Source organism: Panthera onca, chromosome B3 (assembly GCF_046562875.1).
Source record: "Panthera onca isolate mPanOnc1 chromosome B3, mPanOnc1 haplotype 2, whole genome shotgun sequence".
In the NCBI taxonomy this organism is placed as follows: Eukaryota; Metazoa; Chordata; class Mammalia; order Carnivora; family Felidae; genus Panthera; species Panthera onca.
The window spans coordinates 108,424,988-108,448,091 of NC_138344.1; the positions used below are offsets into that span (position 1 = coordinate 108,424,988).

The 23,104-nt window shown below is 36.7% G+C and overlaps 1 pseudogene; it reads right to left on the reverse strand.

Moving 5' to 3' along the window:
* Positions 1–1,918: 1,918 nt before the first annotated feature.
* The window catches only part of LOC132669767 (protein tyrosine phosphatase type IVA 1 pseudogene), a 35,150-nt pseudogene continuing 13,964 nt past the window's right edge, over positions 1,919–23,104 (reverse strand).

The window sequence follows — 23,104 nt, forward strand, 5'->3', positions numbered from 1 at the left end:
AATTTTAGAAGGCTAGAGATAAAAATTAGGAGTTAGTGTTTAAAGATACATAAGACTATGAGACTTGATGAGATCACCTGCAGAGTACAGAGAGATACAAGGACATGTCCTACCACTAAGCCCCAGGACACAGTAACATTTAGAAATTGGGAATATGAGGATGACTCTGCAAAGAAGGAGCAACTTAGTCAAGGAATTGTAGAATTGTATCCTGGGAGCCAGAGGAAAAGGTCAAGAGAATTGTATCCTGGGAGCCAGAGGAAAAGGTGTTTCAAAGAAAATGAGTAGTCCTTTCTACCAAAGTAGTCATGCATTGTTGGTGGGAATGCAAACTGGTTCAGCCACTCTGGAAAACAGTATGTAGGTTCCTCAAAAAGTTAAAAGTAGAACTACCCTATGATTCAGGATTTGCACTACTAGGTATTTGCCCAAATAATACAAAAATACTAATTCAAAAAGATACATGCACCCCAATTTTTATAGCAGCATTATTTGCAATAGCCAAACTATAGAAACACCCCAACTGTCCATCAACTGATGAATAAAGAAGTTGTGGTAATATATATATGTATATTGGAATATTACTCAGCCATAAAAAAGAATGAAATCTTGTCGTTTGCAATGATGTGGATGGAACTAGAGAGTATTATACTAAGCAAAGTAAGTCAGTCAGAGAAAGACAAATACCGTATGATTTCACTCATGTGTGGAATTTGACAAAACAAAACAAATGAACAAAGGGGGAAAAAGAGAGGCAAACCAAGAAACAGACTCTTAACTACAGAGAACAAACTGACAGTTACCAAGGAGAGGTGGGTGGGGGATGGGTGAAATAGGTGATGGGAATTAAGGAGGGCACTTGGGATGAGCACTGTGTGAGGTATGGAAGTGTCGAATCACTCAATTATACCCCTGAAACTAATACTACACTGTATGTTAACTAACTGGAATTTAAATAAAAACTTTAAAAATTTAGTAATCAACTGTTAAGTACAACTGATTAGTTAAGTAATGAAACCTGAGAGACCATTGGCTTTTTGCAGTGTGCAGCCCTTTGGAAACTTTGAGTAGAGCACTTTTGAGGAAGAGATAGGAAGAAAACCTGATAAAGAGTGAAATCAAGAGAGAATGAATATCACTTCCACCCAAATGGAAAATTTACCATCCCACTTGAAACAATCAAAGGAGAAAAAAAAAAACAGACAAAATATGAATTAATGGTTCTTAAGACACTAAATACCAGGCAATACAGGGCATTGATGCCTAAGACATGAGAACAAATAGGTTAGCCCTATAAATGCTCCAGTTTACTGTCTTGAGACAGTTTCCCAATCATAGCACTACAAGAAGGAACCAGCATAGAGCCTGATGGAATTGGAATGAGACTGGGAGTCCAGGAAACTGAAAAAGCTACAGTTCGCAGGAGGGAGGAACACAAGGAACTTCAAAAATCTTCGTAATATTGCCATCACTTTTTCAGCTGAGCCTTGATGAAACTATGCATGTAAGGAAGTTACCTGAGACTGGGGAAAGAATCAACTGAAAGGATTGCAGGGAATAGTATGTGCCACTCACACGGGCCAGGAATAGTGACCCTTCCCATCTGCCAAATTAGCTCCCACATGTCACAGGGCTTTGGGTAATCAGAAGTGTCTTGCCTCAGTGCTGTGGGTCCAACCTAACAAATTTTTTTTTTTAAGTTTGTTTGTTTGTTTGTTTAAGGAAAGGCATATTCAACTGGTACAAATGATAAGTATATTTCAAATGCTAAACAGTAAGCATCTTTTGGTAAGTAACCAAATAGGTGGACTATAACTGAGACATAGAAATGATAGTTATGTCAAGCTTGTGACCTGGTAAAACTGCTTTTCAGTACTCCTGTGGACACTTCATTACACTCACCAAGCCGCCATGTTTGCTAACACAACAACCAATTAGGTCTGGTCTCAAATTCCACTTCTAGGACAATAGCATCAGGAATTCCAGTTTTAATGAATACAACAACAGTTTCTCTAGCCACTGGAATTTGGAAACACATCCACATTTTAAGACAATGCTTCTCAAAATACAAAAGTTGCTTGCTATTGAAAAGCTCCACACCACTTCTGTCTTATGAACTGTACTGCATTTTCATGTTTCATTCCACCTTCAGTTAGTGTTAGAAAGACAAGCACTGGAACTCTGCCAAGACCTACAACTCAGTAGTAACTTACATAACAACCAGGTTTTCTACAAAACAAATTTTTTTTTCACAAGACTTAACCAGTAATCAACAATCTGTTTGGATGGTGGTGCACTGGCATCAAAAGGCCAATTGTGAAAATGAATGCCTTCTATTTTCCACAAGAATGGTGCTGTACTCCTTACTTCTTAAGTTTGTCTATAAATTTGTTTAAGGTTGCACTGGTTAGGTTGTATAAGAAATCTCCCTTTCTGGTATGTGACTTCCACAGGTCTGGGCAGTTTCCTTGAACCATGTGAATTTAGTTAAAAACAACCAATAGCATTATGGAAGAATTTTAAGAAGTGAATACAGAAATGATGTAAGGACACTTGTCTGTTTGAATATACGCCACTTGAAATTCTCAGTGCTTTGAGTGTGAAGCTGGAAGTAATAGGGACTGAAATGAACTTCCTAACAAGAAACAGCAATCCTTCAGTCCCGTAAAACTGAAGCAATAGATAGGAAGCATTTAGATAGGTTTAGCCCCCCTAGGTCACAACTCTTGGCAAATGTTCTACAGATTTCAATTCAACACTCTGAGTCCAGGTTAACTGCTCTTATGGGGGCATCTTAGTGGAGTAGTGATAAATTTCTTCAGTTCCCTTGTCTACATGGAGGTCATGTGTGCCTGACAGTAATCTCTACTGCCCTTCAGAAACTCCATAAGTGTGACCAAGAAAGGAATATGTTACTCATTGAAGACTGTGGTCTAATCATATAGCTGGACCCTGGGTGACAGGGACACAGGTGGTGGCAGGGCACCAGGCTCCACCAGGCAGTGAGTGTCTCCAAGGAGAGCTTGGTGACAGTTGGCCCATAGCATAGAGAGCCAATACGTATGCCAAGGCCCAATGGTTATCTTGTTTTCAAAGAAGGAAAATAGGGAAAATTAAGGAATTGTAAACCACATTAATGGAGAAAGATTTTATGAAAGGAACCTACTTAACTAAAAAAAAAAAAAAAAGACTTATAGAGAGAGGCAGAATTTTTATGTGTGTTTTTGGAGGGAGAAGTATATGGATATACGTGCAGTTGGACAGGGGTGTCTTTTTCATGATTTTTCAGGACTACTATAGTCTCTGTTTCCAAGGGGTAGACCAGAATTTCTTGGCTATGACCTCTTCACTAACTTCCCTTACTTTCAGAATAAAATTCAGAATTTTGACCGTGTCTTACATGGCCTGGCTACTGCCTGTCTTTCCATCTTCGTCTGCCATTCATCCTCTCCAAATTCATTCTGTCTTCTAGCAATTCCAAGATACGTGCTTTCCTACTTCTTTACTTAAAAAAAAAAAAAAAAAAAAAAAAATGGTAAGAGTTAAAGCCTAGATTCTCTTGAGAGTCCAAACTCTTTCCAACTTATCTAGCTTCCTTCTTGCTAATTGAAATTTGATTACAGTATATGGGTAGCTTTAGAGGCCATCTTAAAGTGATATATCCACCTCTTTGTACCATCAGTACAGAAAAATAGGGTAGAATATGCCTTTAACTTGGGAGCCATCTGCCTCACTTACTGACTCCCAAGAGAGAATGTCAGTTCCCATGCCACTGTGTGGCCTTTCCAATTCAGGGATTATCGAGTTCCTGCTGATGACTTCTGCTCCAAAGGCTGCTTTTAGCAACTCAGAGGCCTCAAGTCGATGGAATCTGTATTTTTAAAAATGCTGCATTCCCTCTATTCTAAAAATAGCTCCTGATGGTTCTCATCATCTAAAAGCCCCTTGGATAAATTAACCCAGATGTACATCTTTGAATTTATAGGATCTGGCTAGGAAATTTTCACATGGGTATAAAATTCCAGAGATTGAAGATGAATGAGATGACTTGTATAATATTTTGTGCTCTGTGGACATAACCTGCTATATACATCTAAGGCACAGTAGAATGATAGTAGAAAAAAATGGAGAGAACTACCAGTCAAACAGGAAGGCAAGTATCCTCACTAGCTTACGGTCAGGTTGGTAAGAGACAGCTATGAATTTTGATGTTAAAGGACCCATGATCTGGATGAATGTTTCCCACGCTTTTCCCTTTGTTGTTTTTTCCATGGACTTTCTGTCTATTCTGTAAGTTTAATTAAGAAAAGAAGACTGGGTTGGGGGTGGTGGTACCTGGGTGGCTCAGTTGGTAAAACGTCTGAGTCTTGATTTCAGTTCAGGCCGTGATCTCACGGTCCGTGAGTTTGAGCCCAGTGTGGGACTCTGCACTGATGGTGCAGAACCTGCTTGGGATTCTGTCTCTGCCTCTCTCTGCGTGTTCCCCCCTCTCTCAAACTAAATACATAAATTTTAAAAAATAAAGAGAAGAAGAAGGAAAAACTAAGTTTTTCTATGTGTTAGTGTCATAGAGTTTTCTAAACTAGCAAGAAAGTCAAGGGATTATAAATAAACCTTCTTCTTTCACAACTTTTTTTTTCTTCCTCCTTCTCTCCTTATCTTCCTCTTCTTCAAGTAATATTTAGATTCTCTGGTAGAATTCAAGGGCCCTGCTTCACTCTCATCCCACTCCAGATACCCTTTCTGCCCAAGGGTAAACAACTAAGGTGGGAAGGGTTCTGGAAATCCTCCTCCTTCCTGCTGCCTCAGACTAACCTCACAAATGTCACCCTTACCCTCATTTTGTGGGCTACACACTTCCTCCACTTTTCCGTTAAATTCAGTACACCGAGTCTTTGTAGCTCTTGCTAAAGCAATGCCATCAGGAATGCTTCTCTCTTGCCTCGTCCCATTTGTCCCTCAGGGACACAGACCAACATCACTGCTCCTATCTATCACTCCATTTAAAAATGAGGTAGGTATGTTTTAGGAAATACGGTTACCACACCATTGTAGCCTAGAAGCATATATATTCCACTTCCCCAGGGAGATCGTGGCCACTCTCTCCACAACCTCTCCAGAGCTGTATCTCCTTTATCTCTTCAGGCTCTGAGACACCTGTCTGATATCTTTTGTTCTAGGGAGGAGGATGGAGAGATAGGGGCCATTTGGAACTATTGAGGTTTGGGGATCCTAGTCTTCACAATCGATAAACTGGAAATTTTGCAAACAAACAGACAAGCAAAACCACTTCTGTATGACTATTTTTCACTTCTCAGGATTTCAGTTCTAGTGTAATTAAAACTCAGGGCACTGCTGTTGGGATACCACTGGTAAATATTTTAATGTCTTTTCCATTAAAAACCTCCAAATTACTATCTCTAAGACCTGGAAACTGAGTCAGATATTAACATATTCAAATGAAGAGGTCAAAAAGAAATTCACTGTTTTCATGAAGAATTACATGCATTTAAAAATATATATGGTCTGAATATTTCTACAGAGGTATGAAAAGAACTTACAGCATCTCATGAAAACACAGTAGGGGGAAATCGCATAAAGTTTCAGTGAGCAATGATAAATAAAAAATAATTAGATAAAATTAGCATTTATTTTTTCTTAATTTTTTTTATTAACATTTATTTATTATTGAGAGACAGAGAGAGACAGAGCATGAGCATGGGAGGGGCAGAGAGAGAGGGAGACACAGAATCTGAAGCAGGCTCCAGGCTCCAAGCTGTCAGCACAGAGCCTGACACAGGGCTCGAACTCACCAACTGCGAGATCATGACCTGAGCCAAAGTCAGACATTCAACCGACTGAGCCACCCAGAAACCCCTAAATTTAGCATTTCTAATTTAAAATATATATTATGTAATTGATAGTCACTTAATGGGCTGTTATACTGTGCTTTAGTAGGCAAGAAATAAATGGACATTATTTGATCTGTGACTGTATTTATTGCCATGCAACAAATCATCCCAAGACTTTGTGGTTTTAAACATCAGCAATCATGTCATCATCATCTCTCATGGTCTCTGGGTTTAGAACTTTGGGAGAAACTGGACTGGATGCCAGTACAGGGTCTCTCATGTAGTAGCTGTCAGATCAAGGTTGGAAATGGAACGGTGGAGAGTTAGAACATCTAGAGACTTGGCAAGGTGTCTCTCCATCAGCGGTGTGGTCCCAGACCTTGTCCATGTTGTCTGGTTGTGTGAGTTAATTGAAGCTTCCTCACAGCTTTGGTAAGCTCAGGGCAGTTGGACTGCTCACATGGTAGCCGCAGGATCCGGTGTGAAAGTACTGGTGAACAAGCAGAAGCCTTCTATGAACTAGCCATGGTAGTTACATAACATTACTTCTTTCCTATCACTCCGCTTCCAAGATTTAAAGGAAAGGATTATAGACCCCATTTCTCAGTGGGAGCAGTGTTAAATAATATAGGATCATATTTTAAAATCTCTACTTCTGTACTTTGGCCAAAAATTATTTGCATTAATCCCACATTCAAACTATAGTCACTTTCTCCTAATAATTCCCACAAATTTGATCTCGTTATAGCATCAGGCTCAGGCTTGAAGCCCAGCAACTCATTACAGATGGGCATGAGGTTCCCTGGGCTAGTTTCCTTGGATCACATCTCCTCAAGCATCATCCCTCTCCATTTTAAGATGTGCAAATTAAGATTAAAAAATATTTGCCTTCCATGCACTCAATATACAATGGCAGGGTAGGAATAGGATAGGTATATACCTATTCAAAAGGGGAAGGAGCACAACCATTCAAAAGAGTTGGTGGTGGAAATGGGAGGCACAAAGGTTACTGATATATAGCCCAATTTTTTTCTAATTGAAGTATAGTTGACACACAGTGTTACATACATTAATTTCAGATGTACAACAAAGTAATTTAACAAGTCTCTATGTTGTGCTATGGTCACCACAAGTGTAGCTACCATCTGAAACACTGCAATGTTTCAGTTGCAGGCACATGTTTCCCGTTCCTTCATGAGGAGCCAGTTCTCACTGGATTTAGTCTCCAGAGTTCTTCCATCTTGTGGGATCATGGTTCCATCACTAAGTTATCCTTCCTTTCCCATAAAAAAAGGAGACTGTGTATGCAACTGAGGCATTTTCTCAGACTCTCTCCTGCCTGTAGGGATGCAGAGATCCAAATACTATTTTGCATTGTCTTTGTTCTATTCTGTCCGCACTGATACAATTACTTTAAAAATGATATGGGCTTTCTGTGTATCAATTGATTATCGATCTCATTAGACAGAGATCAAACCCACAAATCTTTTTGAGATAACCTCTTTTACCTTGTGTTCCCTTTGCAGCTTTTATGGGAAATGCTCCTAAGATTCATGGGGACCTATTGTTTAACAGGAGGGAGGGGGTGGGGTATCTGCCAGGCATACTCTTAAAATCTTCAGAAGTCTTTTTTTTTTTTTTTTTTTTTTTTTTTTTTTGTCTGTTTGAAAGGATCTATGCAGCACAAAGTTATGTTTTTCTGAGGTCTTAGCAAGGAATCTTATAGGCCCACCCTGGATTTGGTCTTTACCCTGATGCCGTTTCTTAATTAGAATATTTTATTTTATTTTATTTTATTTTATTTTATTTTATTTTTTATTTTATTTTGTTATTTTTGCGATTTGAAGAAACTGGGAGTATGAAATGACCTTATTTTAGAACCCAGCAAGCCCTGGATCCTTTATGTTTTCTCCAAATTTTACTAGAAAATCAAACAGTTCCCTTTTGTATTTCATATGTCTATGCCTCTGACCAACCATACATTGTTAAAAGAGCTTGTACTTCCAGTGTTTTGCCCCCAAACCTTAGCCAGTTCCATCAGTTCATAAGGTACATTTTCTGTTTTCAATGTTACCACAATTAAGAGCTGTTAAGCATTCTACCATTTCATGAAATGAATCTCTTTTCCTCCAGCTTCAAAAAACAATTTTCTCAATTCCCGTTCAGCCCTCATGAACAACCTCCTTGAGGGCTGTCCAACTTCCATATTTACAATCTCAAGTCTCCTCATCCTCTGCCTATTACTTAAGCCAAAGCCAATGTCAGCTGTTTTATTTTTATTTTGCGTGTGTGTATTGGAACTCTTTCATGTTAAGGAAAATAATTTGAAAACAATTTTTAAGGGTAGTTGAGGCACAATGTTACATTAGTTTTGGGTGTGCAACATAGTGATTCAACTTTCCTACATGTTATGCTCATCACAGGTGTAGCTACCGTCTGCCACCATGCAAAGCTATTCCAATACCAATGACTATATTCCTGTGCTCTGCCTTTTATCCCTGTGCCTTGTTCATTCCATAACTCCAATCCATTTTAGGTTTGTGATACAGATTCAGTCCACTTCAGGATTCCAGATTTTGTTCTGATTCTGTTACTGTGCAAAAAATTAACTCAAAACTTAATGGCTTAATACAGCAATCATTGTGTCATCTCTCACCATTTCTGTGGGTCAGGAATTCTCATAGGATGTGCAGAACAGTTCTGCCATGGTGTCTTCAGGAAGGTGCATTTGGCTGGTGGCTGGAGCCGGAAGAGCAGGGAGCTGGGGCAGCTGGCAGCCTGCCAGGCCTCTCTCATGCACTCTCAGGTCTTGTCCCTATGGTTTCACATATGGGCGATTAGTTCTCCTCAGAGCATGGCAGCCTCAAGGCTCTCGTACAAGCACTCCAGTGAACAACACAATAAATATCTGTATTTCCTTTTGTGACCTAGCCTCAGAAGTCACTTAATATCATTTCCCTGTAGTAGCAAATTCTCCCAAATTAAGGGAAGAGGACATAGATGGACCCTCCCTCTCTATGAATTTGGGACTGTTTTAAAACTGCCATTATGACTTTGGCTTATTTTAGTCATACTTTTAAAATAAGGTCTTAAGCTTCTTAACGATGAAGTCTATGTCTCCCACAAAAATTTTTCAGGAACCCAGTTCACCTGGGGATGAAAGTACTGTGGTACTAATTTGAATAGTCATATTGTGGAGTTATTAACTACCAGATAACATAGTAGTAGGGTATCTTAACCACCTCCTTTTTGGCCTTCCTGCTCTCCTAAAACAACGGCTTGGGTCAGATAGACTCTAAACATCCAGCTTCCCTGTACATGAAATCTTTCTTTTCTTCTCAGTTAGTCCCTATTTCTGGCCATTGCCTCTTAAAATGAGATATTTTAAATCAATTACACTAAATGATATGATCTTTGAGCAACCTGACCTGCTCTGAAGAGTGTTTTCATTACACAATTGACTTCCTTGCCCCTATGAAGGACCTAAAATTGAAGACCTCTCATTATATCTGTCATTCAGTGCAAAAACTCATTGGAGTAATCTTTTCATTATAACAGGTGAAAGGGGACATTATGGCTGCTTGACAGGCTATAAATGCAATCCTGATGACCATGAAATTCCCATAATCTTGGTCTTATATCTGCTATGGAAATACAAAACATCAACATACAAATAAAAGGGTTTATCACAACACTTTTGTCATTAAGACAAAACTTTGTGTTTTTTAATTCCACTCATTCTTATTTGAAAAGCTGACCAGGGTTTTAAGGTTTTGTGGTTTTTTTTATTTTTTTAATGTTTATTTGTTTTTGAGAGAGAGAGACAAAGTGTGAGCAAAGGAGGAGCAGAGAGAGAGGGAGACACAGAATCTGAAGCAAGCTCCAGGCTCTGAGCTGTCAGCACAGAGCCCAATGTGGGGCTCAAACTCGTGAACCATGAGATTATGACCTGAGCTGAAGTCGGACGCTTAACCGACTGAGCCACCCAGGCACCCCAGGGTTTCAAGTTTTTATATGAAAATAAAGCACTTAAATAGTTGAAGTACTTAGTTTTAAAAAATAGTTTTTAAATGACATGTCATTACATAAAATTCTTGGGATAAATGGGTATTTCAACTTAATTTTACTGCCTTTCATCCATCACAATCATTTTGGTATCATAACAGGTGCACAGACTACGAATTTAAAGTGAAAATTCTTGGGGGGCCTGGGTGGCTCAGTCGGTTAAGCATCCGACTTCGTCTCAGGTCATGATCTCGCGATTTGTGAGTTCGAGCCCTGCATTGGGCTCTGTGCTGACAGCTTCAGATTCTGTGCATCCTCATCAGATGCACAAGGTTGTATAGCCTAGCCTCTTATCTCAGTATTTTATATTAGCAAATAAAAGCTATTGATGAATCTTAATAGGAATAGTTAATTACATAAAGGATAAAACATAAGAAAATACATTGCTATTACCAGCTTCTCTTAGCTTTATGTCCTATTTTGTTAACCAGAGCACCACTTGGCACAGTTGTCTTTCCTCTTTACCCTAAACCCAGGTTAACTAAAGTAAGTCTGTGAAAAGAGGCAGTTTCTACCTAGAAAATGAGGCAGAAACTTAACAGAAGTTAGGTGCTTCTTCTACAACGTAAAAAGGGACCAATATATACAGACTATGATCTTATTCATTCATTCATTCTTTCATTCATTCATTCATTCAACAAACATTACATATTATAAATCATGTGTCTTACAGAGAGGACCTTCTCTATATGGTTATCCTAACTGGTAACAAGTACAAAGATCTTACTTATTTCCTTTATTCAGGGCAAATGAGAGATTGGACAAGCTGTGGATTTTGATTGACTTGCAGAAAATACTGGAATAAAAACTCATGAAGAATGAGTGCTCTCCCCCCCCCCCCAAGTTTTTATTTAAATTCTAGTTAGTTAACTTATAGTGTAATATTGGTTGCAGGAATAGGATTTAGTGACTCATCACTTAAGAATAGCTGTCTTTTAACATCAGAAATCAAAACCTGAATGTAATTGGTTTAAAGAGTCAAATTTAATATAAGAAGAAAAACATCCTTCAATTGAATATTTTGCATTTCCAGACACCCCCATGACTTTTCACTATCTTCTTAAATTTTCTTCAATATTATTTGCATGTGTCAAGGAAATTGTTCATGGAGTTTGTTTGGAAGTTTTAATATTACTTTGAGCCGTTAAAATCTTCAATTAAAGCAATAATTATTCTATTCCTAGATAAAGCAAAGCTCACTGACAATACACCAATTAGTATGTAGAAGTGGGCTCACGTGTGTCTGTTCACTCACACATACAATATCTTCCATCTGTATGCTATATACTCTAAAATTTTTTCATGTGAGTTTTCTCTTTTCTCACAAAGGAATTGGGATGAATACAAATCAAGTATGTATCCTTATTTAAAAAATTAAATCATACCTAAGTTTACCTAATTAGAGAGTATACAAATCAGGGTTATATTATAGAAGCAGAACTGCTATGAATGATTTAGAATGAAGAATTTATTTTAGGGTTGGATGCGATACAATTTTTGGAGCTGTTGGAGCAGCCTATATAAGCCATTGTTTCTGTGTCTAATGTTGAGCCTCAAGTCACTATAGGTCATCCAGATGAGCATCTGGAAAACTGGATGTGGATGAGAAGAAAGATTACTGCAACCTAAAAGGCTGGAAGAAGACACAGAACGGCAAATGGACCTTAAGATGACAAGCTGGAACTCATGTCTGTCTCTTACTACATCCAAACTCAGTGCCATGTATATGCAGGAGAAAATGGGGTCGTCATGTAGGTGCACATGCAGTTGTGCATGAGCCAAATTGCCTGATGTCTTGCAGTAATTCTCAGAACTACCTTATTTACATCTTCCAGATCTTGTGCATAATATCTCCTGAGGGCCATGCAAAACCAGAAGCATGTAGAGAAGTTCTAAAAACATGTTTTAGCGTAGCTAAGTTGACCCAGTACAGAGTCACTGTAGAGAGTTATTACAAAATCTGGGTCATCTGAATTAAGTCTTTTCCCATTGTATTTTCCAAGGCTAATGTCCAACATTAAGCTCATGTTCAGCATTGGCCATAAAGGAAGCAGAACCTGGAAGACAAAGGACAAAAAAAAAAAAATCTGATCCACTGATATGTGATGACTTCTATAGTGCTATAATAAAATCAACCACCCTTGCTCAACAAAGTGGAAGATGAATCATATATTTTGGTTTATACACCAGGCACATTTCAATAGAAAGCCAACCTTTGCTTTGATCCTACCTACCTTTCATCATTTATGCTCCTGTTTTAATAAACTACTCTCTTTAGGCAGTTCTTAGTAAGTAAATATAATCATGGAAATAGTTGTGATGATTAGAGTAATTGTCTAATTGTCATCATTTACTTTGCTTCAGTGAGAGTAATTATGTCCCTGGGCTGAGCCATCAGATCCCCAAACATAAGACAAGCCAGTGCTTGGCCAGCGAACAAGGTACAATTAAATATGCAGACCTTTATTCCCTACATTTGTGTTTGCCTAGCCAATCAGCAAGACCTAGTAAATGGCAAATATAAATCTATAGGAAACAATATATTATAAAAATGTCCTCTTCTCACTTCCAAAGCACCATTTCTCCTGGTATTTCTCCACCTCCCACTTAAGAGGAACCTGGGTCTTAGAAACCATGGGTAAGCCTAAACGTTGTGTATTCCATTGTCTCTTGTCTGTAGTTTATGGAGCCACCAGAACTATGAAAGACAGCCTGTACTGGCAAAAAAAAAAGAAAAAAGAAAACCAGTCAGGCAATTCTTCTCAATGAGTTCAAGGGGTTAGAAAGAAAATGAGAATTCAGGCATACAGAAATAGGGAAAAAACAAGATGAGGAATGTGCATGAAGGTAGAAATGAAAGGTATGTACCTTTCAAGCAAACTTTGTTTTCAAGTGTGGACAAGAAGAGTCTTTGTGCCATTAACTTTTAGAAGAACTCCGTGGGCCCATTAGGGAGAAATGAGATTCAAACCCTGCAGAGAACTACACCAAGTACAAAGGTGGTCATTATTATAGAGAGCTTAGAGTCTGAAGTTAAGATGAGAGAGGGTCAGAATCAGATATTGTAGGAACTGGGGCATCTGGATGGCTCAGTCAGTTAAGTGTCCAACTTCAGTTCAGGTCATGATCTCGCAGTTCGTGAGTTCAAGCACCACATTGGGCTCTGTGCTGACAGCTCAGAACTTGGAGCCTCCTTCAGAATCTGTGTCTGCATCCATCTCTGCCTCTTCCCTGCTCATTCTCTCTCTCTCTCTCTCTCTGTCCATCTCTATCTCTCTGTCTCTCAAAAATAAATAAGCCTTAAAAAATATTGCAGGAACTGAAAAGAAGGATCAAAGCCTTGGAACTTCCTCCAGAGCACATGTAAGCCTTGAGGCTTATCCCACAGTTGCCCACCATGACTACATACGGTCCATTCTTCCCAACTGCTATAATGCTGAGAGGGTTTGTTAAAATTATGAAGTACTTGATCAAAACAGAACTGTGATTTCTTTAGCATCTTTTCCACCATGTCTAGTACCACCCAGTAAGAGAACAAATCAGCAAGAAATGTTGATTACACAGGAAATGTTTCCTGGTCAGTAACAATAGTTCTCATGCTTGCTGTGGAGGAGCAGAGGAACAGCTGATGTGAGCAAATGTTAGCGCCTGGGCTTGTAGCTGGGGTAATATTTGATTTTATAATAATGGCTGCTGCTTTTTTTTTTTTTAGAACAGACCTACTTTCTTCTCTGTTTGCTCAGCTTTTTACTTTTTAGAAGGGAGAGAAGGGCATGTACAAAAAAAACTGTCACAATATTATATCAGAACCTCTATGGAAGCTCATGAGAGAAAACATGGAAATAGAGTTCCAGAAAACATTTGCTTTTGAGAAAAGGAAAATTTTAATTTACTCTAGCATCACCCAAATATGCAGTGGGAATTTCATCTCCTTTTATCCACCTTTAGAATCCAGACAGGCCTGAGCTGGCAGATGGACTGACCCAGGTCCATTTGCTGGGAGATGAAAAATCTAAGGGAGCTCATCTCAAGAGAAGAATGATGTGCTGACCTGGTTCAGTTCCTTAACTGATGGACAGGCAGTGATAGGTTCATTGTGATGGTTATTACTTGAATGTCTTCATTTTCTTCATAGCACTTGCCTAGTTTCTAGGGAGATAGAAAAGCACAATTAAAATTTTTAAAAGCTGTTCTACTAAACTCTAATATGTTAGGACCCCTTTATTTCAATGCAACACAGACGTTTTTAAAAGGCTCACCTTCCTCCTGTATCACAGACCCCCTGAGAATTTGGCATCTTGTGTTCTTTAGTTTTTCAGTGACCATACCAGGCAGAGGGTGATATCCACACAGGCCATGGAAAGATCTACTAGGAGCAGACTTGTGCATACCTGAGAAACTCTCCCTGGAGATACTCAGAACTATGGGGCTTTAATTTTGAGGAGAAAGAAGTACTTTCAAAGGGCTTGGGGATCTTGCTTCAGAATGTGTGAGCAAATCCCAACTACATGTGTGACTCTTTACCTACCCAGATGTTAATGAGGTGTGGGGGATTTGGGTTATAAAAATAATTGGGAACCGTGTTAGTTTTTTAGGGCTGATATAACAAAATACTACAAGCTGGGTGACTTAAAACAACATAAATTTCTTCTTTCACAACTCTGGAGGCTAGAAGTCTAAAATTAATGTGTCAGTAGGATTAGTTCTCTCTGAAGCCTCTGAGGGAGAATCTGTTCCTGGCCTTTCTACCAGCTTCTGGTGGTTGCTGGGAATCCTCAACATTTGTTCTGGCTTGTAGAAATATCCCTCCCATCTCTGCTTCAGTCTTCACGTGGTGTTCCTCTTTGTAAATTTCTGTGTCCTCTATTGTCAGTATAAGGGCACTAATCATTGCATTTAGGGTCCACTCTAATCCTGTATGATGTCATCTTATCTGATAACATCTGCAAAAATTCTGTTTCCAAATAAAGTTGAATTTAGAGTCCATCATCTGGGTAATATGAAGAGTGACTTTTGTCTTCTGTCAGGATATTTATACATTTAAACTCCTAACTTGATCAGCAACCCTGAGTCCTCAGAGGGAATAAATGTCTGTGTCAAGTCACAGTTGTAACAAAAACCAGCAAAAGGCGTCTTCATACTCTGATCTACAAGACAGATTTATTGTAGGAAATTTTACAATTATTTCAAATGACATTCTCCTGGTGCCCGTTCAGAAATCCAGAATGTCTTTTATGTGGAATTCCATTTTTGGTATGCTTAATTTAGGAAGACTCCTGATAAGTCAGTTTGTTAAAAAATGAAAAATAAAGGTCATATCAGATTTCAGAATAAGGGCCCAGAGAAACTGCCTGAATTAAGTGTTTGGAAGAATAGTGGTTAGTAAAGTCACACATGATAAGATCAGATTAAAGATAACAGGAAGTCTGAGATTCTAAAACCTGCTTTCAGTTGGCATAGTTTTCCTTTCATCCAGTCTGAGGATGAAAAGAAGAAATCTATATACAAGCAATTTATTCTTCCAATTCTTAAAATCATCATGTTCTTTCTAGCTCTAAAGGAAATGGCAAGAGACCAGAGCCATCTTTGCGAACAGTTCCATTTGAAGTCTGAATAATCTGCTCCATTACCATCTCCTGGAGTTACTTTGTATTATTCACATATGCTTCATACTGTTTTCTATCAATTTCCTTTTGCATAATTGATCAGGAACTAAAATTACCTAGATTTGTTATTGGCACAGGAGATGTTGCTAGCTTTGTGTAAGTATGCCTTTAATATTTTTTTCTCTAGCAGAGCCTCACAAATCCTTCCATTAACATAAAAACAATACAACAAAGGAGAAAGGCTTTAAATGAATGATGGCTGATGAGGTCATTTGGGATACCATAAATATGCATTTTTGCTTTCTTCAAGCATGATCACCACTTTACTTTAAAGTTAGTGCTAAAGATTTTGTCTCCCATAATTGACTGAAATTTTTAAGCCCAAGAATTATGCTATATTCATATTTGGGACCCAGATTTTGGCATTGTGCCTGACAGAGAATAGTACTCAATGAGTGCTTAATGGAGTTGAAACTCATGTTAAGACCATGCTGTTTTCCCAAACACAATATGCCTTGTTTTTGTCCCAGAGGAGAAAGTTTGGACTATGTTCAAGGCCTCTTCAGAAGAACAATGGTAGATGATAAGCTCTGAGGAAGCTTTTTTCCTTTTTTTTTTTTTTTTTTTTTTTTTTTTTTTGCAGAGACCCTCTTTGGTAATGACACACTCTGTGACTAGATCTAATTAAAAGCACCTCACATCAGGTGGGTTTACCCTTTGGGTGAGAGCTCAGAGTTCTGTCCTACAAAGTTAAAGCTGCAAGAGTAAATTTAGGTTTTACATTCCATCATTCTTATTCTAGTTAGAACTTTGAGGTGATTATAACATAGTTTATTATGTTATTCCTACTGTATTTACCTTGTGTCACTGCCGTAATTATTATACATTTACATGCATTACAACTTGAAAAAAGTTTAGCTACTTGCAATCATTTAAAGAATTATCATCCGTTGACTATCCTATCACTAATTTAAATATAGATTAATATAATTCTGGGTTTTCTGCATAGGAAAGAAATCTTATATTAGTAGTTTCCTCTTGTAGCTACTTTCATGCCTAAAACATAGAATAATACACAACTTAATTCATCTTCTGGCGTTCAAAACAAAATAAATAAGAAATGGAAGAAATCCTGTAAACAGTGTTCTTCTATTACTGACAAGAAGCACTCTGCTTTTATTCATGCTGAAAACCAAAGTCACCCTAGGGAGAAATTGAAGCTCCTGGCAGGTGAAGGGAATGTCAGTTTTAGGACTTAGTGAAGCCTGGTTTTCACGTCTTTCTCTCACTCCCTCCAGCACTTTCTGAAGCAAAGTCTTAGGCTGTGGGCCAGGCTACAATCTTGACATGAAATCTGCTGCTCTAATTTAGATCCTTCTAAGCAAAAATGCTCTATTACAAAAAGTTTTCTTTCATATATTAAAAAATAAAATATTTTTAAGAATGTTCTAGAATTTACATTTTTGAACATTCTTGAGATGATAGCATTTTAAGCCCCTGGCATAGTACATTGCCACTGGAAGCCAAAATTCTAATAAACTTTGTATATTGCAGAATAGATTCTCCCAAACGCAAAATAATGATAATAATAATAATAATAGTAATGGCTATACCTACCATTTAATTTTTATTACTCATGATGTATCAGATGAATGTGGTTCAGCATGTTAGCTATAATGTAACAATTATAAGAAGTTATGGCAGTTGCCATTATGATTATTAGCAGTGTTATAATGATTCCAGTTAAGCTCATCCTTATAAAAACTGCATGTTTCATAAAAATAAAGAATTGATTAGAACTGTCACTTTTAATGGGAATATGATAGAAAGTTGAATTTCAGTATCATCTAATGCAGTATTATTATCATTAATAAGCTCTAGTTCTATGTAAGAACAAAAAAAAAAAAATGCAAAACATAACAAACAAAAAACCTCCAGGGACAGCCCCCACTTATCTTCAACTCTCTAGTAGAATATTCAGAGGGTAAAATTCACTAGTTGTACCTTTAGAGAGTAAAACTGCTCCATGTACCACATTTTGATAGTTATTTCAAATATCTACTCAAAATTCAGTACTTGATTTGGACTAAGGGGAAATGTGTATAACCAGAACAGCTAAAAGTAATATCACAAAATAGACTAGTCCTTGAAATATTATGCCATGGCCTTCATAGTGTGCTATTTGGTCTTAAGTGACACTCTGCCAATGAATCTTTGCACTTATGCTCCAAAGTACAAAAAATTCTGCTGAATTGTATCTTGGGGAGAAGTTGAAATTCTGGGTATCACAACAAATATTTATGAGCATCAGAAACATAAAAACTTCAGTGCTTGAGAATTTCAGTGCTCAAATGTCCTTCAGGAGATTGTCTAGCCTATCCCGAAGCATAAGATAGCGTCGCAGCTAGATAATTACCCTATTTGTGACAATGGAGATTCCAATGAATTTCTTATTATCCCAAAGAAGTATTCAACAGCTTTTAGATGTAGGAAATTCTTTTATCTAATCAAAAAACTGCAGGTCTAAGTAAAAGTCCTTTTCTTATTTCATTGTTATTTAGTGCACCGAAGAGAGGATTTTTGACATAGACCATGAACAGCATATGGCTTTTCTATCTCCAAATGAAAATGAATACATGAAGTATATTTGAAAGTGGCTCAGAGGAAATGTGCCAGGACTTTTCAGTCTTTTTTTGGACCACCCTCCACATCTAATCCATGGTTCTTTTCTAAGCTTTGACAGCACTTTGATCTCATTGGCAACAGAATTGCCAGAGTAGGGGACCCTGTTCAGGATAGGACCATCTTCCACCAATCTGAGACGTAAATGCCTATTTCTCTTCACGTGTATCCCTTTTAATATATTCACATTTTCTTCCCATACCACTTTTTGAAGGAATGAGGTTGATAGATATGTTTCCCATTGTCAAAATTAGTGAAATATTCTTCTTTTGCCCTAGGCTTACCTCAAGAAGTTTAAATAGGAGCTTCCAACCCATTGTCCTGGCAGTTTTTAAGTCTTCTATTTCAAAATTTAGTCTTTTTTCTTTGGAAATAAAATGTATATACAGTAAATGCCCTTGTCTAAATATACAAATCTTGAAATTTTGAAGAAGGCAGACACCTGGGTAACTCATACTCATTATCAAAATATAGAACATTTTCATTACCTCAGAATATTTTTTCATGCTTTCCCATCTGATTTGTCTTCACCAAAAGCAACTACTCTTCTGATTTGTTCTGCCTGTCCTAGGATTTCATATAAATGGAATCACACAGTACACAATCTTACTTCCTTTTGCATAATGCTTATGAGTTTCTTGAATGTTGTGTGTATTTTTGTTGTTATTGGGATAATACAAAAGTTCCATTATTTTACTACTGATGAATGTTTACATGGTTTCCAATTTTATTGCTACTGTGAATAAAGCTGATGGAACATTCTTGTATATAAGTATCTATCCTGACATATTTTATTTCGGTAAGTACCCAGAAGTGAAATTGTTGAATTATGGGATAGGTATTTAATTAACTTTATAAGGCACTTCCAAACTGCCGAATTTCTTTTAACTTTTGACTCTCCCACTAATAACATATAAGAATTTAAGTTGTTTTCCAGTCTCACCAAAGTTTGGTACTGACAGCCTCTTTAATTTTAGCCATTCTAGTAATTTTAAATGGCATCTCATTATTGTTTTGATATCTTATTTTCTGAAAACTAATGGTGTTAATATGCTTTTATCTGTGTGTTGGGCATTCATGTATCATCTTTTGCAGTATGTCTATCCAAGTCCTTTTTATGTTTTTAAAACTACATTGTTGTCTGTTCTTGAGTTGTAGGACTTCTTTGTATATTCTGAATATAAGTTTTTTTCAGATATATATTTTATGACATATATCTGTTGCTTGTTCATTTTCTTAAAGTTGTATTTTGATGCAAGGTCTTAAGTGTATTTTATAATTTTTTTTCTTTCATGGTTCTTGCTTTCTGTGTCTTCTGTAGATATGTTTGCCTAACCTCAGGTCACAAAGATATTCTCATGTTTTCATTGAGAAGCTATATAATTTTAACTTTTATTTTTAGGTGTATAATCTTTCTCAAATTTTTTTTACATGGTGAGGCATAAGAGTTGAAAATACTTTGTGTTTAAATGTATATTAGGTTATTCAAAACCCATTTGTAGAAAATGACTGAATTTTTATTGTTCCATTGAATTGATCACTATATCAAAAACAATTAGGACAACTGAAATATAGACAGGATAACACAACAACAAGTGAAGGAAGACCGAAGGGTGGAAACAAGGGTGAAAACAAGATAGCATGCTGCAGAAACCTCCAACTCTGAAGCCAAAAAGCACGGTTAAAAAGAAAGAAATTAAGAAGTTAATAAAGAAAGAAAAAGAAAGGAAGGAAGAACGGAAGGAAGATTTCAATTAAAGCCTTCCCTCTAGGCTAAGGGCTAGCAAAAGGGTGGCCCAATAAGAGTAAACTTATTTGAAATGCCCACTTCATTCCAATAAAACACCAGTAGAAAAACTTTAGGCCCATCCCTTATGGTTTGAGGAAGGCCAAATGGGAAATTGATCTTTCACCAGCCCAGCAGAAGCAGGCAGCACTCTGATTCCCCTGCTAGATGGTGGCGGTGAACCAAGAGAAGAAGGTTTATTCTTACTGGCCTAAAGGAGACTGTATTCCAATTCCCAAACCAAGGGTAGTATCGGGGAGGAAGACCTTCCTCTGCCCTTCCAGGTCCTTCTAGCTGGAGTTAGAATCAAATTAACATGAGACAGATTAATCGGAGTCATGAAAGTCCAAAAACAATGAGTCAGCATGAAGCTTATATGAGCTAAGGACAGGGGCAGGGTCTGAGGATACAAAGGGGACAAAGGCCATTAGCAAGAAGGTGGAAAAAACAAAGGTTACTCTGTAATGCAGTTTTATTGAGCTTATGTTGACAAAGAAAATTTTAACATCGTATTAAATATTTGGAGTATTTCACTCCAACACAAGGTATACCTTACTCATACTTAGATCTTCTTTGAATTGTTTCATTAGTGATTTGTAAAATTATGCATAGAGAGCCTGAACTTGTTTTCTTAAATGTATACCTAAATATTTTAATTTTGAGTGCTATTCTAAATGATAGTTTTAAAATTTCAGTTTCTAATTATTCGTTGCTAATCTATAGAGATAAGACTGATATTTGTGTGCCAACCTTGTGCCTTCTAACCTTCTTAAAGTCATTTATTAGTTCTAGGAACTTTTTGGTAGATTCCATGGTCATTTTCACTCATAAAATCTATAATCTGTGAATAGGGACAGTTAGATCTCTTGCCTTCTGAGGTCAGAAATGCCTTTCATTTCTTTCCTTTGCCTTAATGTACTGAAAGTGGCTTATAGTATGATGTTGAATAGTAATGGAGGTAGATAGTTTGCCTTATTCACAACACTAGAGTGAACACATTCAATTTCCTACCATTAAGTGATATTTGAGGTAGGTTTTTGTGGATGCTGTTTATCAGATTAAGGACATGCCTTTCTATTCCTACATGATATGTTTTTATGATGAATGGATGTTGAATTTTGTCAAAATCTTTTCCTGCATCAATTGATATAATCATATGATTTTTTTCATTATGTTAATATGGAGGATTACATTGACTGATTTTCAGTATTCCACCAACCTTTCATTCCTGGTGTAAACATCACTTGGTTATGTTGTACTATTTTTTTCTATATGTTATTAGCTTAGATTTGCTAGTATATTATTGAATATTTCTGTGTTTGAGTTGAAGAGAAATACTTGTCTATTATTGACTTGTGTGTCTTAGTAGAAGTTTGTCAATATTATTGTTTTCAAAGCATTATCTTGAGTTTCATAGATCTGTATTTTTTCTGTTTTCAGTTTTATTGATTAGTTCTCATTATTATTTTCCTTTTTCTAGTTTGAGTTACTTTGCCTTTTTTTTTAGTTGTTGAGGTGAAAATGTAGATCATTTATTTGAGATCTTTCTTCTTTACTCATATAACCGTTTAAAGGTGTAAATTTACCACTAAGCACTGCCTTAGTTACATCCCACAAACTTTTATTTATTTGGACTTTCATTTTCATTCAGTTCAAAATATTTTCTAATTTTCCTTGTGGCTTCCTTTTTGATCCATGTGCTATTTAGAAGTGTGTTGTTTAATTTCCAAGTACTTGTAGAGTTTTTATCTTTCTGTTATTGAGTCCTTGTTGAAATCCATTATGGTCAGAGAACATAAATTGTATGATTTCATAATTTTGATTTGGTAATTTTTCATGATATAGTAGTTTTGTTTTAAGATATAGTTTTAAGATATAGTCCTTGTTGAAATCCATTATGGTCAGAGAACATAAATTGTATGATTTCATAATTTTGATTTGGTAATTTTTCATGATATAGTAGTTTTGTTTTAAGATATAGTTTGAAGAAGATACAAGATACAGCCTATTTTGGTGAGTGATCCATAGGATTTGAAAATACTGTATATCCTGTTGTTGGGTGGCAGTATTTTCAAAAAGTATGGTAGTTGGTTACTGGTGTTATTTAATTTTTCTATGTACTTACTGACTTTCTATTGATCACTGAGAAAGGGGTTTTGAATTCTCCAATTATAATTATGCATTTATTCATTTTGCCTTTCAGTTCTATCAGTTTTTGCTTCATTTGGTTTGAAATTCTACTGGCATGTGCTATATATAAGCAAACACATTTAAGTTTGTTGTGTCTTCTTGCTGACTTGACCTTTTGATTGTATACAATTCCCTCTTTATCCCTGGTAACTTTACTTGATCTGATACAAATTTTTTTCTCAGAATATATCCACTCCAGTTTTCTATTGATTAGTCTATATGTGCAACATCTTTTTGCACACTTTTACTTAAAAAAACCTTTGTTGTAATAAAATATACATAACATAAAATTTACCATTTTAACTAATTTTAAGTATACAATTTACTAAGATTGAGTACATTCACATTGTTATGTAGCAATCACCACCATATATCTCCAAAACTTTTTCATCATTCCAAACAGAATCTGTACCTATTGGGTATTAACTCCCCATTCTTCCATCCCCACAGCCTCTGGTAACATCTATTTTATTTTCTAAGAATTTGCTTATTCTAGGTACCTCACGTACATAGGGTTATACAATATTTATGTCTGGCTTATTTCACTTAGAAAAATGCTTTCAAGGCTCATCCAAGTTGCATCATGTATCAGAATTTCATTCCTTTTAGAGTTGAATAACATCCTGTTATATGTATGTGCCAAGTTTGTTTATTCATCTGTTGTGGACATTTAGGTTGTTTCCAATCTATTGGCTATTGTGAATAATGCTGCTATGCACATTGGTATACAGGTATCTATTTGAATGATGCTTTTAGTATATAATGAGAAGTAGAATTGCTGTATTGTATAGTAATTTTATGTTTAGCTTTATAATGAACCACCAAACTTTTTTACATAGTGGCCATACCATCTTATATTCCCACCAGCGATGCACAAGGGTTCCAATTTCTCCAACATGCTCACCAACACTTGTTATTTTCCT